This window comes from Lingula anatina, chromosome 4 (assembly GCF_051362555.1).
Source record: "Lingula anatina isolate TDL-2025a chromosome 4, LinAna3.0, whole genome shotgun sequence".
Lineage (NCBI taxonomy): Eukaryota > Metazoa > Brachiopoda > Lingulata > Lingulida > Lingulidae > Lingula > Lingula anatina.
Window position 1 is genome coordinate 26,921,617 of NC_141770.1, and position 14,449 is coordinate 26,936,065.

The 14,449-nt window shown below is 37.9% G+C and overlaps 1 long non-coding RNA gene across 1 annotated transcript; it reads left to right on the forward strand.

The window, feature by feature from the left end:
* Nucleotides 1–300: 300 nt before the first annotated feature.
* Nucleotides 301–14,449, forward strand: LOC147762682 (uncharacterized). Its single transcript, XR_015334208.1, has 3 exons — nucleotides 301–394; nucleotides 530–652; nucleotides 14,335–14,449. It is a non-coding gene; the product is annotated as an uncharacterized LOC147762682 (long non-coding RNA).

The following is a 14,449-nucleotide window of genomic DNA, read 5'->3' on the forward strand; positions in this document are numbered from 1 at the left end:
GGTTAGTAGTATAAGCAAGGATATTATTCGTAAATCGTGAGAACATATGTCATTTTCTATACGACCAAACATACAAAGTATAAGTAATAGATAGACCCCGAGTCAGCGAGGGTTATGTGGCATACACGAGTGCGAAGCCACGGGTCCATTAGCGGGTTATAACCCATTCATGCGAGATGTGTGGTTACGCGAGTTACACCACGTCTGAGTCTTTTTTTCTTTACTTCCACCGTGGTCCAAACATATATACAGATGTCGTCTCACTTTTCAGACGTTGACGAGTGCAGCAAGGAAACTCATGCCTGTGATCAAAACTGTCACAATACACGTGGTAGCTACACGTGTTCATGTAAAACTGGGTATGAACTTGTGTCCGATGGACGTGGATGTATAGGTAAAATATTCTACTGAACTTGATTGATGCATTTTATTCTTAGCTGATCATATAGCTAATGTAATTTCCAATACGACTTATTATTTTGGTAACATTTAGTCACATTACACAAAGTAACATTTCTTTTTTTTTCAGATGTTGACGAGTGCAGTAATGGGACTCATGTCTGTGATCACAACTGTCACAATACACGTGGTAGCTACACGTGTTCATGTAGAAATGGGTATGAACTGGCGTCCGATGGACGTGAATGTATTGGTAAATAGTATTCTCACGGATTAGCGTGTATAGTGTCACAGTGCACATGTCAGCTGCTTGTTTTATAAAATTCTTGTGTTGAACAGTTCTGTAGGGTAGTGTTGTATGATAAATGCACGTTGTTCTTAGTTAATCATAATATAAGATGCATTTCCCAATACGACCAATGGATTTTGTAACATTTGGTCACATTGAACAGGGCCCCGAAAGCATCGCGCGTTGCGACCGAGCGCAAGCGTCTCGATTCCAAAACTCACCCATACTCGTCCCGTATAATACATTGTATCCTCTATGTGATATCGCTACTCGCAACGCTCGATGCTTTCGAGTTAGGGGGCCTAGGTCTACTTTTATTTACTTTTCAGATGTTGACGAGTGTAGTAACGGATCTCATGCCTGTGATCACAACTGTCACAATACACTTGGTAGCTACACGTGTTCATGTAGAAATGGGTATGAACTGGCCTCCGATGAACGCGGCTGTATAGGTAAATGGTTGCTTATAGGTTCTAGTGCCAGGCATGCTTTGATTGACCAGACTGTAACCTGTTGCTGTCATAACTGTCTAGCTTTCTGCTTCATAGACAATCCAGCTTCACGCCTTCCTATTATTTGTCATCTCAAGAGGTAACTTGTGATGATTGAAAACAGGCCTATTAATTAAGTAATAATCCAGATAACAAATAACGTGTCATGACGTTATCAGGTGGTTACATGCTGGTTATAGTACACAATGATATTATGATAACGTCATGGTAACGCCTTACGTGCTTTTTTAACTCCACGCAGATTAATGCCCCATCTAACAAAAGACTTTGTGGTAACGTAATAATTGTCGAGAGATTCAAAGGCCGTTTCTACTAAACTTTATGATAGCGTTATCTTGTGGAGTTTTATTATGCTAAAATATATATATGCTAAAACCGTCGAAAATCTGCAACTTGCACCCTACATAAAGTTAGCCGTTAATCGGGTCATACTCCATTCAGGCTAAAAGCGTGTAACATGCTTAGGAGCTAAACGCGTTGAAATAATGAGACAAGACAGGCGCTTAGAAATGGTTGAAGGTTGAACCAAGGAGTTCCGTGGTTGAAATGATATAAATACTGTGTACCAAGTGTAAAGGGAACAAAAAATCGCCATCTGGATCATTCAGTAACTAAGATTGTGCTGGTGCGGAGCCAGCCCTCACCCCCCTTGGCGTGAATTTCGGGGCCCGCTGATGGGTATTGTTATTTTTGGGGCGAACGGTGTCATGTGGTGGGGTAAGCTAGTCAAAATTCAAAATCTCCTAGAGGAGATTTTTTTCAGAAATCGAAGGGGGGTCAGTACCCCACGTACACACCCTAAATCCGCCACTGCATGGAAACTAAGATTGTACATGCACGTTTTATGAAACCTGATCGCTCGTTGTATTTATTTCTTGGGCTTCTTTTAAAATGAATTATCTAAGGACATGCACGCACAAGGCATCAAGTGGGATTAAACAATGTAAAAATTTCAACAACTGTCCTAATATCAAGCCGTTAAAAATTGTACCATATTAATTAAAAAAACTCTTACGTTCCGGTTTTTAATTTTACTATAGGTCTACAAATGAAGGCAGCAATTGATGCAGCAGCGCCAGTAGATCAGGGTACGGAAAACAAATTAGTTACTATCATCGGCGTGACATTGGCCGTCATTGTGGCTGTCATCCTCGCCGCTATCTCGGTTTTCTTTGTATGTCGACGCTATAAGAACAGGGACAGAAGTCCAGCGACAAAACGCTCCTCGACACCAGATGTTACCCAGGCGCAGGATTACGACAATGTTGCCTATGAAAACGCCAAAGTCCTGCCAGCATCAAAACACAGAACGGAGAAGAATAGTGATGGGAGGCAACATACGGGGCCTTGGACAGTGCAAACCGATACTACAAATGCCTCGAACCCAGACCAGCCCTATGAAGGCATGATGATAAGGGACGTCACAGAGCAGAAGCCATACTCTCAGTTATTAATAAGAGGAGATGTACCGATTCCTACTGATATATGAAAATAAGTCAGCCTACCACCGCAAAACTCAGCAAAACGACTAATAGTATGCTTGCCTTAAAACTGGTAGCAAGGTTAATTAGCAGGACAACCTATCGATTCGCTTTAGTTCAGGGACTCTCTCTCTCTCTCTCTCTCTCTCTCTCGGGAGTGAATGTAACTGCATTTTATATCTTATATTGACTTACAAATTACATGTACATACATTTATGCTCATTGTTGATTGATGTATCAGCCGAACTTGAACTTGTTCCAGGGTCCAGACTGAGAAGTTTTCAAGTAGTTAAGTTTCTCGCTTTCCGTTAAAAGAAGCCTACAGATGTTTTTCCTAATTTAAGTTTGCGCCCTTCATAACAAATATTTTTGTATTTTTTTTATACTTTGAAAAAGGTATTTACTAATGGATTTTCTAATATTCTCTACGAACCATTTTTCGCACTGTGGTGTGAGGAGCATGTTCCAGTTGATAGTATGATGCAATGAGTGTTCTGGCTAGTGAAGATATAATTCCTCATCACGTGACTATTTTGAATTTCAGCAATTTTTCTTATAAACAAGGCATGCTCTGTCTACATGTATAATCGAGCAGAAAATGATTTTTTACAGATTAAGTTGTACATTTTGAAAGTACACCTTCACAATCAAAATTCGCCTTTTCTGCATCACGAAAGTGATACTTATGAACTACGGTATATGTATATAAAGTTATTTTGTCCATTTTGTGCTTTTATAAATAAATGACCAGTTTTCTGGTTTTTATATACTACAGGAAAAATATCATGAATGATAAATAAGGGCTACAAAAGCCTTAAATAACGAACTTAATTTATGCAATCCAATGCGATACAAAGTTTATATAAAAATTCTCTCCTTAGGTAATGCAACACGCAAAGTTGGTGTTTAATAAATGATCCAAAGTGATTTGATTATATGATGACTCAGAAGAATACATAAATGATGCATTTGAAGCAAGTTGACATATAAACAATTGCCCCCAAACCGACCAAAGTACCAACACATAGTTTTAAAAAACGTAACTTGCAGAAATATCAAATATTATCTAAAAAGTTCACTGTTTGTCGATCATATGTTTCTTGGCTCAACTTGATAGAGATCGCTATATCTGGAACAGAAGAAAAGTAAAATACATGAGACTCTACGTGAGAAATACTCCTTCCATGCTCCCCAGAAAAAAAAATCATATTCTAACAGATATTTTTAATGCACTAGTTAATTTTCCACCACCTTTTTACCCTTGGTATGTCGACCACTTTGTAAAAAGGAAGTTTGTTTAACAAATGACTTCTGCTTTAGGCCTGGGTCAATGTTATTAGGTATACCGTCAACAGGCAATGTTAGTTGCTTAGCAGGAGAAGGAGCGTGCAAAAGAACTTTCGCTTTTTCTATCGACGGAACTCAAAATATCAAGCGAAATAACGAAGAAAATTAACTTTCTGAACCGGCATCCGGACCTTACTAAATGCAAGCGGAAAAAGGAACACACATAGGAATGTTGATGCTACTTTAATTTAGACAGTTAACAGTCCGTACCTTTGGCCCTTTTTTGCTGAAACTTAAAATTATATCTTAAACTTGTAAATAAATTGCGATGCATGATTATCGTTCATATGATAAATATTTAACTATATGTACTTTGAATTCGTACTTTGTGTATTAATCAAAGTACAAATGTTAATAAAATGATACTTTCAACTAACAACTGTTTCTGGTGTAATTTTAAGAAATCACGAAAATTCTAACAGGAAACTAGCCCCAGACACTACTCTTAATTCATGTGCACATAAATGTAATATTTATATGGGATAAGATTATCAATGTAGGATAAGCTTCCCAGGGACCTTGGCTCTTATGAAAGAGCTTGTAAATGATTTACCATACATGATCAAGTTTAAGATATGATTTTAAATTTCAGTAAAAATGGAGGAAAAAAGGACCAAAAATGGCAGTGATTTTTTTTAAAGAAGATTCGTTTTCTAAAGTCGGCCTAGGCTGAGAGTAAGCTGCGCAACCCCTATCTTTTTTAGGGCGAGGACGTAGCTAGGTGTTCTGATTGCTCTGACAGCCCAATCATAGAGTTGTCTCTCTTGGTCTTAGTACTGCCACATGTGCCCTGCATAGTACATTTACCTAACTATTGTTTTAAAGTAATATATCTCACAAGTATAAAATATATTAATAAACAAAATGATAACCCGCTTATCCTTGACTAATAAATATGCCAACAGAGTCATATATAACTACCATAAATACAACCATGTTACATTTAACCAATGCACAAATGTGCTCATTAGTCAGGAAAAAAAGAAAAAAAATACTAGGGGGGCAGGGTTTGGGTTTGAATAACTTTTCCAAAATTCACCATAAAAATTTCTTTTCTGAACAATGAGCTACTCAACGTTGCGGATTTTTCTGAACAAGTGTGAGAAGGCTCCCCCTCTACTCTGCGTAATTGAACTCGTATACCTGTTACTGGCTTATCCTACACAGGACAAGTGGCACTGTCCAATCAGGTTGCACCCCATAATTTTGTCTCACCAGTGCCGCTTGGAAGTAATGAAGTCTAAGCGTGAAAAACAGAGGAGACATCCTAACTGGAATTAGTGAAGAAACATTTGGAACTTCTCCTAGACCATAACCGACACTGCATAACATTAATAATAAAACAACACAAACAACATATAAAGTGCATATGGACGCAGTTAGCGCACGAGTTTTATTTCAAACCATCTTCAATCATTTAGAAACAATATAAACAAATAATTAAATAAATAAATTATAAACACTAGGAGACTCTCTCCTCACCAAACCTCTGTATTATCTCTTCCTTTTATATATAAAAAGGAATGACTGGGATATAACGTCCCAACAGCTCTTCCGAGCTCATCTTTCCCTTACATAGGGAATCAACGGGATATCACATCCCAACAGCTCTTCCGAGCACATCTTTCCCTTACCTAGGGAATCACCGGGATATCACTTCCCAACAGCTCTTCCGAGCTCATCTTTCCCTTACATAGGGAATCAACGGGATATCACATCCCAACAGCTCTTCCGAGCACATCTTTCCTTTACCTAGGGAATCACCGGGATATCACATCCCAACAGCTCTTCCGAGCTCATCTTTCCCTTACATAGGGAATCCTCGGGAAATCACATCCCAACACATCTTCCGAGCTCATCTTTCCCTTACCTAGGGAGTCACCGGGATATCACATTCCAAACAGTCCTTCCGAGCTCACCTTTCCCTTTTTAGGGAATCATAAGGATATAACATCCCAACAGCTTTCCCGAGCTCAGCTTTCCCTCACATAGGGATTTAACAGAATATCACAACCCAAGCACTTCTGATCTCATTTCTCCCATACATAGGAAATCACCAGAGACCACCTCCCAAACACCTCCTCCGAACTCATCCCTCCACTACACAAGTGCGAAACTACCTCCCAAACAGCTCAAATAAACATAAATCACACCCCAAACACGCACCCATGCACACTGTACGCCTACACTCTAACACAACGTACACTATACTTATTTTGAAAACAAAAACATTGAAAAAATAAAAATAACCACTGCAGCAATACCCAATGTAGTTATAAAACAAAAAGAATCACATGTACCAATCAAATTAAAACAACAAAACCATAAACAAAATTTGAAAAAATAAAATTTACGTGTCAACTGGTCTGCGCTAACTGGTCGAATGAACAACTATCGTAACTTACCCACAATTCTTACCAGTATCACAACTAACATAATATACAGTGTCGCCCCCTAGGAGAAAATAATTCCATTCTTATTCACTTTGCTCAACCGAATAGAAATATATTTATTTTATAAGAGTCAAGCTCCCTGGGAAGCTTATCTAACATTGGTAATCTTATCCCCAATAAATCCTTTTATTGTGACCAATAAATTATAAGATCATAAGTTTTTTGGAACGGATGGCCATGAGTGTTGGTAGCGAGGATTAGGGAAGCGTGAGGAAAGTTGTCCCGACATTCATTTAACGTGCTGCAGTTGAAACACGGAGGCAAACCGTGAAAATGGCTGCCACCAGCTGGGGTCTGTTGTTGGTTATCCTGCTCCAGCAATGTGTCGAGAATAATTCCCTTACTGGGTAAGTTGAATTTTATTTTTAATTCATGTGTTATATAATCATTCGTGTGACTGTATACAGTGTAAGTGTTACACTGGTGGCTTGGTCTCTGATCTAAGGGGAGATCAATGTTAGAATACAACATTTTATATAGCAACCAAGTGAAATATGTGAAAGATGCTTATTAACCCTATTCATGGTTGTTGGGGTCCTTTACGCGTTTTCTGCGTCATTCGCCATATTTAATCACCTTCCAGGATATTTGCATCAGTTTTCTTTTTAAATAAATATTTTTGAGGTCGTGAAGGACCCCACCAGATACATGTGCTCCACTATGTAGCCATTCAGAGCCTGGTGTTTTTTTAACGCAGGTTATTTATTACGGTAGATATGCTAAGACTAAGGGACCGATCCCACAGATATTTGGATCAACCCATCTCCCTGGGAGTCTCACTAAATTATTAACTTAGCCGGCTTAAATGTTTGTCGCGCCTAGTAAAGCTGTTTGGGGGCGATTATCTTTATCCCGTAGCTGATTCGGTAGGCGTGGCAGACACTTGAGCCGGTTAAGTTGATAGTATTTTGGTGAGACTCCCCAGGGAGTTAGACCGATCCAGATGGATCGATCTAGGCATGGAAACCCAGTCTGAGTGGTCAAACTAATAACATGTACATTAAAAATATAGATATAAATTTTGGCAGAGCTAGGGTCTTTATTGCCTCAGTCAAGAGGGTTATGTATTTATCTCCGTTTTTTGCCTGTTTGTTCGTCGCCAACTTACCTCAAAGAGTTATCGATGGATTTTAATGACATTTTCAGGGCAGGTCAGGAAGTGGATACCCCTATAAGTCGGAATCGATTAGGGTTTGATGAAGATCATTATTACTATCCACACTATTTATGTCAGTAAAAACGCAGTCTTGCACAGATATATTACCTTTCTGAGTCCAGTGACGAATTACTGTCACGCATGTGCCATTAGCTTCGCCCCTCTTGCTTCTAATAAATATTCATTTCATTGAGAAGTCTCCATGATACCTGATTCAGCTCGACTAATGCAACCTTCAGAATTGAAAATTATCCCGCAATAAAGGAAACCGGAGAAAAATGATTGTACCGAAAGTGCGCGCCATATGACGTCGATTGGTATAAGATGTAAAGCTGCCTGGTCATATGTAGCTGGAAGTACATGGGAGTGCAGCCACAGGTGCCGAGTTGAAGCGGATTTTCTGACGGCATGATAAGATAATGTTTTTTTTTTTTTGTCTTTTAGCATTTTAAGCAAATACTACTTGAACAAATACAGGGTATAGGATATGAAAACGTGTCACGGAGCTTGAAGGTGCAGAATTATGCTTCTTTTCTGCCAGTTTGTTTTCTAATAAGTTACTGCATCGACCGACAGCGCGACAAATAACGTCACGGGAAAATCATGCAAGGCTATAAATCGTTGTCATGTGCAATTTTGCATTTTAGCCGTCTGATATGTTAATATCTACCTATTGTTTGGTGTTTTATGGTGAGCAATGCAGTTATAAGTTTATTTTATAGTCGTTATAGACCCTTGCTTAAACCAGGAAGTACCGATAGAGTGCAACTAAAAACTAAATTGCAACGCAGTACGATCGGTGTTCAAAGATTCATCTTTTTTCAATATTGTGACAAGTTTAAAATGGTTTAATATCAAGCTGATATGAAAATCCACACATATAATCATACTAATCTAGGACAGACTTTGGTTTCGTCTGTCCTTGTCCCATTTTTGCACTTCTTGGAATCCTTATAGAGAAGAGAAAAATATAAAACACTTCTGACGGGTAGATAAGATCCAATCTAACCAGTTCTCAAGGCCATTGACTGACAGCCTGAGGCAATAGATTGACAGACCAGTAACTTTAACAGAAATGTTTCCCTGTGCATAATTTAGTGATTTGATGTTTTTAAAGGTCTGAATTGTGAAAGAATTAATTAGTTTTGAAGCATATTTAGACATAGAAAAAACATGACTTTGATACTTCTTTAAACTCAGTAAATGTAAATTTAATTAATGCATACTTTTGTCTTGTTTTAGACATGTCTGTACTCAACGGAAAAGTACATCGGTGATGGTTTATTTACAAGCAAGCAGACGGCAATCTCACCGATATACAGTTCATTGTGGTCTTTTTGGGTGGTTGCGTTGCAGACGAACCAGGTACGTGGTGATTTCATTATTAACTCTGGGCTGTGACATTATATTGACACAAAAAGTAGATCAGTCATGAAATACCAGTACATATCAGCATTTAGTCAGCAGCACAAACGTTATTCCAAAAATTCCTGGTTTGGAAGGTGAAACCAAAGCACCAGATACAGGCACACATATACAGGTTGGCTGGAATATTACTCTTTAATTTCTCTTTTTATTTCTTTTTACTATATCGAGATTTAATCTCATCGTGTACAACTATAAAAAAGCAAGCTGTAAAAAGTACGGAATAGTCTCAATTTGGTCTTCTTGGAGGCAAAACTATTTTTGGATACATTATAATAAATATACGGTAATCTGTGAAATATCTATAAAGTTGTAATTTAGAGTTTAGAGTCTCTCTCTCTACAGACGAAAATATTAAATAAGAAAGATTTTCATTACACATTTTTATTGCTGTATTCAGATCGTTTGGTAAAAGTAGAAACCTACCCTGTGAGTGGCTCCCTATATAGCATACAAAATGGCAGTGTGAGCCGTGCAACATTTTTGTAACAGACTATTAACGCCCCCTTTGGTCAGAGAGTACATGTAGTAGAAACCCACCCAACCGCCACTATGTTAACAGAGTGTCGGAGTGAATGCATTTTCTGATTTTTGAATCACCCTCGGAATGGAGGTGGTGATTTATCGTCGTGCCTGTAAAGAATGTTAATATAATAAAATGAGTGAACCAATCGTAATTTTTTCAACCTATTTGGATATGATATAATCTTTTAAGACAAAGAATGATTGCTGAAGTAAATCCAATAACTGTAATCAAGATCTAACGCACCTGGATTCCAAAACCACATCCGGGCCTCATTCATCTAATTTATTTTTTAACAATTTTGTCATTTTCCAGATATTTTATAACATACTACAGCAGGCCAGTGTACAAGACACAATATAACTTGACCCAAGCTTGTTGTCCGGGTTGGAATCACACTGGAACAACCTGTAACATACGTACGTGATGTGACTCGCATGTACATTAATAATACATAAGTAAAATGTTGAAAATGTATTTATTTACTTATTTATATATTTGATTATTGGTTATTTATCATTTGTTGGCTTATTTTTTCATTCGACATGTATTTGAGTTTGAAACATAAATTCTAATGAACGCATTTTCTTAAATTGCATGAATCGTAAAGGTAATGGCGTGTCTTATATTGTGGGGTTTTTCGCATATATTTCGAGTAGAAATTTTTAGTGGGTTCATTATTAAATTAGGGGATCTGTTTATAAAAAACGCTGTCAATAGGAATACACTGTTCAAAGCATGCAGTTCATTAATTTCAATACATATTACTGTTGCCATAATAATTGTTCATATTGATTGACAATATGCATTTGTATGTTATACAAGCTGTCTGTAGTGATGAGTGTGTCCACGGCTCTTGTACCGCCCCCAATGTGTGCACCTGTACAAGCGGTTACAGTGGAACACTGTGTGATGCCGGTAAGTAGTAGTAGTAGTAGTAGTAGTAGCAGCAACAGTAGTAGTAGATGTAGTAGTAGTAGTGGTAGCAGTAGTAGAAGCAACAGTAGTAGTAGTAGTAGTAGTAGTAGTAGTAGTAGAAGCAACAGTAGTAGAAGCAAAAGTAGTAGTAGTAGTAGTAGTAGTAGTAGTACCTAAGAAGCTGTCTAATAGTGACTGGAAAAGAACTGACAGTAGTAGAAGTATTAATAATTGTACTTGTTGTAGTAGTAAAAATTGTACTAGTGGTACTAGAACTAATAGCAGGAACAGCAGTAGTATTAGTAGGGGTAGCAATGGTAATAGTAGAAGTGGTATTAGCAGTAGGCCATAATAGCAGAAGTAGCAACATTAGTTTGAATAGAGTATAAGAGATAAAAAGTTCCATTTGCTGTTAAATCCATTTTCTTTGTAACTTCTCATAATGAATTCCTAGGGGTTAACTTATTGTACCACCAGCGTAAGCGCTGGCGGTACACATGGTTTTAGTCGCGTCCGGATCGTTCCGCCGGCTCCGCCGCCGTGTTACCGTTACCGCTTCTCCTCCTAGACGGAAAGGGCCATCGTACCCATCTCTTGGGTTTAGGTCACCTATAATCTCAACTCGTTCCACGTAAAATTTGGGCTTTGTAGTAGGCTTGTTAAGGGGCCAAACGCTGCATTTTGTAGTACAAATGTCTAACTTGGCATAAATGTTCCTTGGGCCAAAAGAATTTTTTTTATCCAAAGAGACACGCTCTATCGATGCATAAATTAGCATAAATTATGCAAATTAGGTGCCAAAATATATAATATTTCATATTCCAATTAATTTTTGGCCTAGAAAATTGTATAGATTATCAAATCTAACTAAATTAGGGACAAGGAACCCATTTTTGATCATTTGAAAGCAATTGGTGGCCATTTTGTGCCTCAAATCCAAGATGGCCGCCACCTGCCATTTTGAAAGTAGACATAATTTTGCTATTTTATGCTGAATTTTGAAGCGTTTGGTCTATATATACTTGATATATATATATCGCTTCCTACTATTTTGGGGGTGCAAAAGTCCATTTTGATATTGTTTTGGTGATAGTAGGTGATTTGAAGGGACAAAGAGGGTGTTTTAACTGCCTACCAAGATATGTGTGAACGCTGCAAAACCATGGATATTGATAACCCGTATTCAAATATATCTCAATGCAATTTTTTGTTATAGTATCCATATTGGACTAAAGTATGAGCAAAAAACTCATTTTTACCATTAAGGAGGCCATTGGTGGCCGTTTTATCCCTCAAATCCAAGATGGCCGCCAAAAACCATTTTGAAATTGGGCATAATTCGCTATTTTGAAACTATATGTATTACATCTTTGTAAATGAGTAATACGTCATTTTATATTATTTTCTGGTGCAGAATACACCTTCATCGATAGAGCGTGTCTCTTTGGATAAAAAAATTTTCTTTTGGCCCAAGGAACATTTATGCCAAGTTAGACATTTGTACTATAAAATGCAGCGTTTGACCCCTTAACAAGCCTACTACTAGGTGTGGCACTCATTGCAATGCACCCTTGTCCAAAAATGGCAAAATTGAATGCTAATTATCTACCCTACGGAAGAAATTATGGGGAAAATTTCTACAGACGGCTGGGGTCAATCGGTGCATTTTCGCGGGAGTAGCGGCCATAAGATACCGAAACTGAAAACTGTCTCCATCGGAAACCGTTAATGCTAGACACCCATTCTTTTTTGCATCTTGTAGAGCATTTAAAGCCCAACACTGGAAGTGCAGTCCCCGCACGAAAATGCAGTAGTATCGAAGTAGCAAAGAAGCATTAACGCAGTAGTGGTGTGGAGCATATTTGCAGTAGAAATGCAGTATAGCCTACTGCAATTCTACTTCAAAAATTACATAGGGTTGTACAGAGGAGGAGCATTAATGCAGTAGATTAGCAGCATTATAGAAGCGTGTTTCAAATATGCTAATAAGCTCCCCAATCGAAGCAGATTTGAAGCATGTTTGCAGTATGATTGCAGTAGTCTTCTGCACTGGAGTATTTACTTCGTTTTCGTGCGTGTGGTCTCCGTTTTTTGTATTCCATACGGTTTTCGAGTTATGCAGTATTAAAAGGTACATAGTGGTGGTGAAAGCAAAATATGCAGTACGGTAATGTATAATAAATTTTGAACCCCGGGAAAATAAAACATAAGGCTTGGCAAGGCAGACAACTTCTGGTCAAAAATGACATTATTTCATGAAATTTGAACATCTGGAACTTCTGAGCACCTCCCATTTCAAGAATTTCAACCAAAATGACCTTTTCTTTATTTTAATTAATTTTTTATGTAGGAAATTTATGGCACATTATTGTAACTCCAAAATTGTAACATTTAGTCCAAAACTAGCAGAGATAGGTCCATAATTACTATTGAACTTGAATAGGAAGTCATATAATGGCAATCTAAGTGAGACCTTGAAATTGACCTTTGACCTACATTTTCACCATGAACAGAACTCTGCTAATTTCTTTCCCTTTTAGCTCCAAACCTGGCAGAGATAGATCCATTGTTACTATTGCAGTTGACCTTTGACCTACTTTTCACCATGAACTGAACCTTGCAAATTGTTTTGTTCATTTTTATCTCCAAAACTGGCAAAGATATGCCCATAGTTACTATTGACCTTGAATAAGAAGTCATTAGAGGCAATTTACTGTGAGCTTAAAATTGACCTTTGACTTACTTTTCACCATGAACTGAACTTTGCAAATTTTCGTTCCCTTTTATCTCCAAAACTGGCAGAGATAGGTCCATAGTTACTATTGAACTTGAATAGGAAGTCACATACTGGCAATCTAAGTGAGACCTTGGAATTGACCTTTGACCTACTTTTTCACCATGAACTGAACTCTGCTAATTTCTTTCCCTTTTAGCTCCAAACCTGGCAGAGATAGGTCCATTGTTACTATTGAAGTTGAATAGGAAGTCTTATACTGGTAATCTTACTGTGACCTTGAAATTGACTTTTGACCTATTATACACCATAAACTGAACCTTGTAACTTTTTTAATGCTTATACTTTCAAAACTGGCAAAGATACGCCCATAGTTACTATTGAATTTGAATAGAAAGTCATTAGAGGCAATTTACTGTGACCTTAAAATTGACCTTTGACCTACTTTTTATGATGAACTGCTGTTTTTTGCATGTTTTCTGGTCTTTAAATCTGCAAAATTGGCAAAGAAATGCCTATGGTTACTATTGAACTTGAAAAGAAATTCATATACTATGATATTGAAATTGACCTTTGACCTACTTTTTCACCATGAACTGAGCTTTGCATATTTTCTTGCCCCTCATATCTTCAAAACTAGCAGAGATGTGCCCGGTGTTGCCCCTAGGTTTTCTCTTTTGTCAGCACATATGCATCACTGACAACACATTTCAAGGAAAACCAGTAGGCCCTTTGTCTAGAGAATCACAGGAGTGATCAATGGTAGGAAAACGCAGGCCAATTTGAAAATCTGCTTGATTGTACCATTTTTTTTTGCATATTTTGAGAACTATTATTGATTGCATTTTATAGAGCTTGTCAAGCACAAGACTGGTGGTGGTGTCCCTTTTTTTCGGGGGGGGGGGGGGGGGGGGTCCATATGAATGCGCTTACTCCAGCTGGTTGTACAATATCCGGAGGCAGTATCGCCTCTCTGATCCTCTGGTTCTTTACGGTAGTGGTTCCAATAACACCGACTAAGAAGGAAAGGTGAAGATAATATTTAAAAATTTGGTCACATTACACAGATTAACTCTTTTTTTTTACTTTTTTGTAGATGTTGACGAGTGCAGCAAGGGAACTCATGTCTGTGATCATAACTGTCACAATACACGTGGTAGCTACACGTGTTCATGTAGAAATGGGTATGAACTGGCCTCCGATGGACGTGG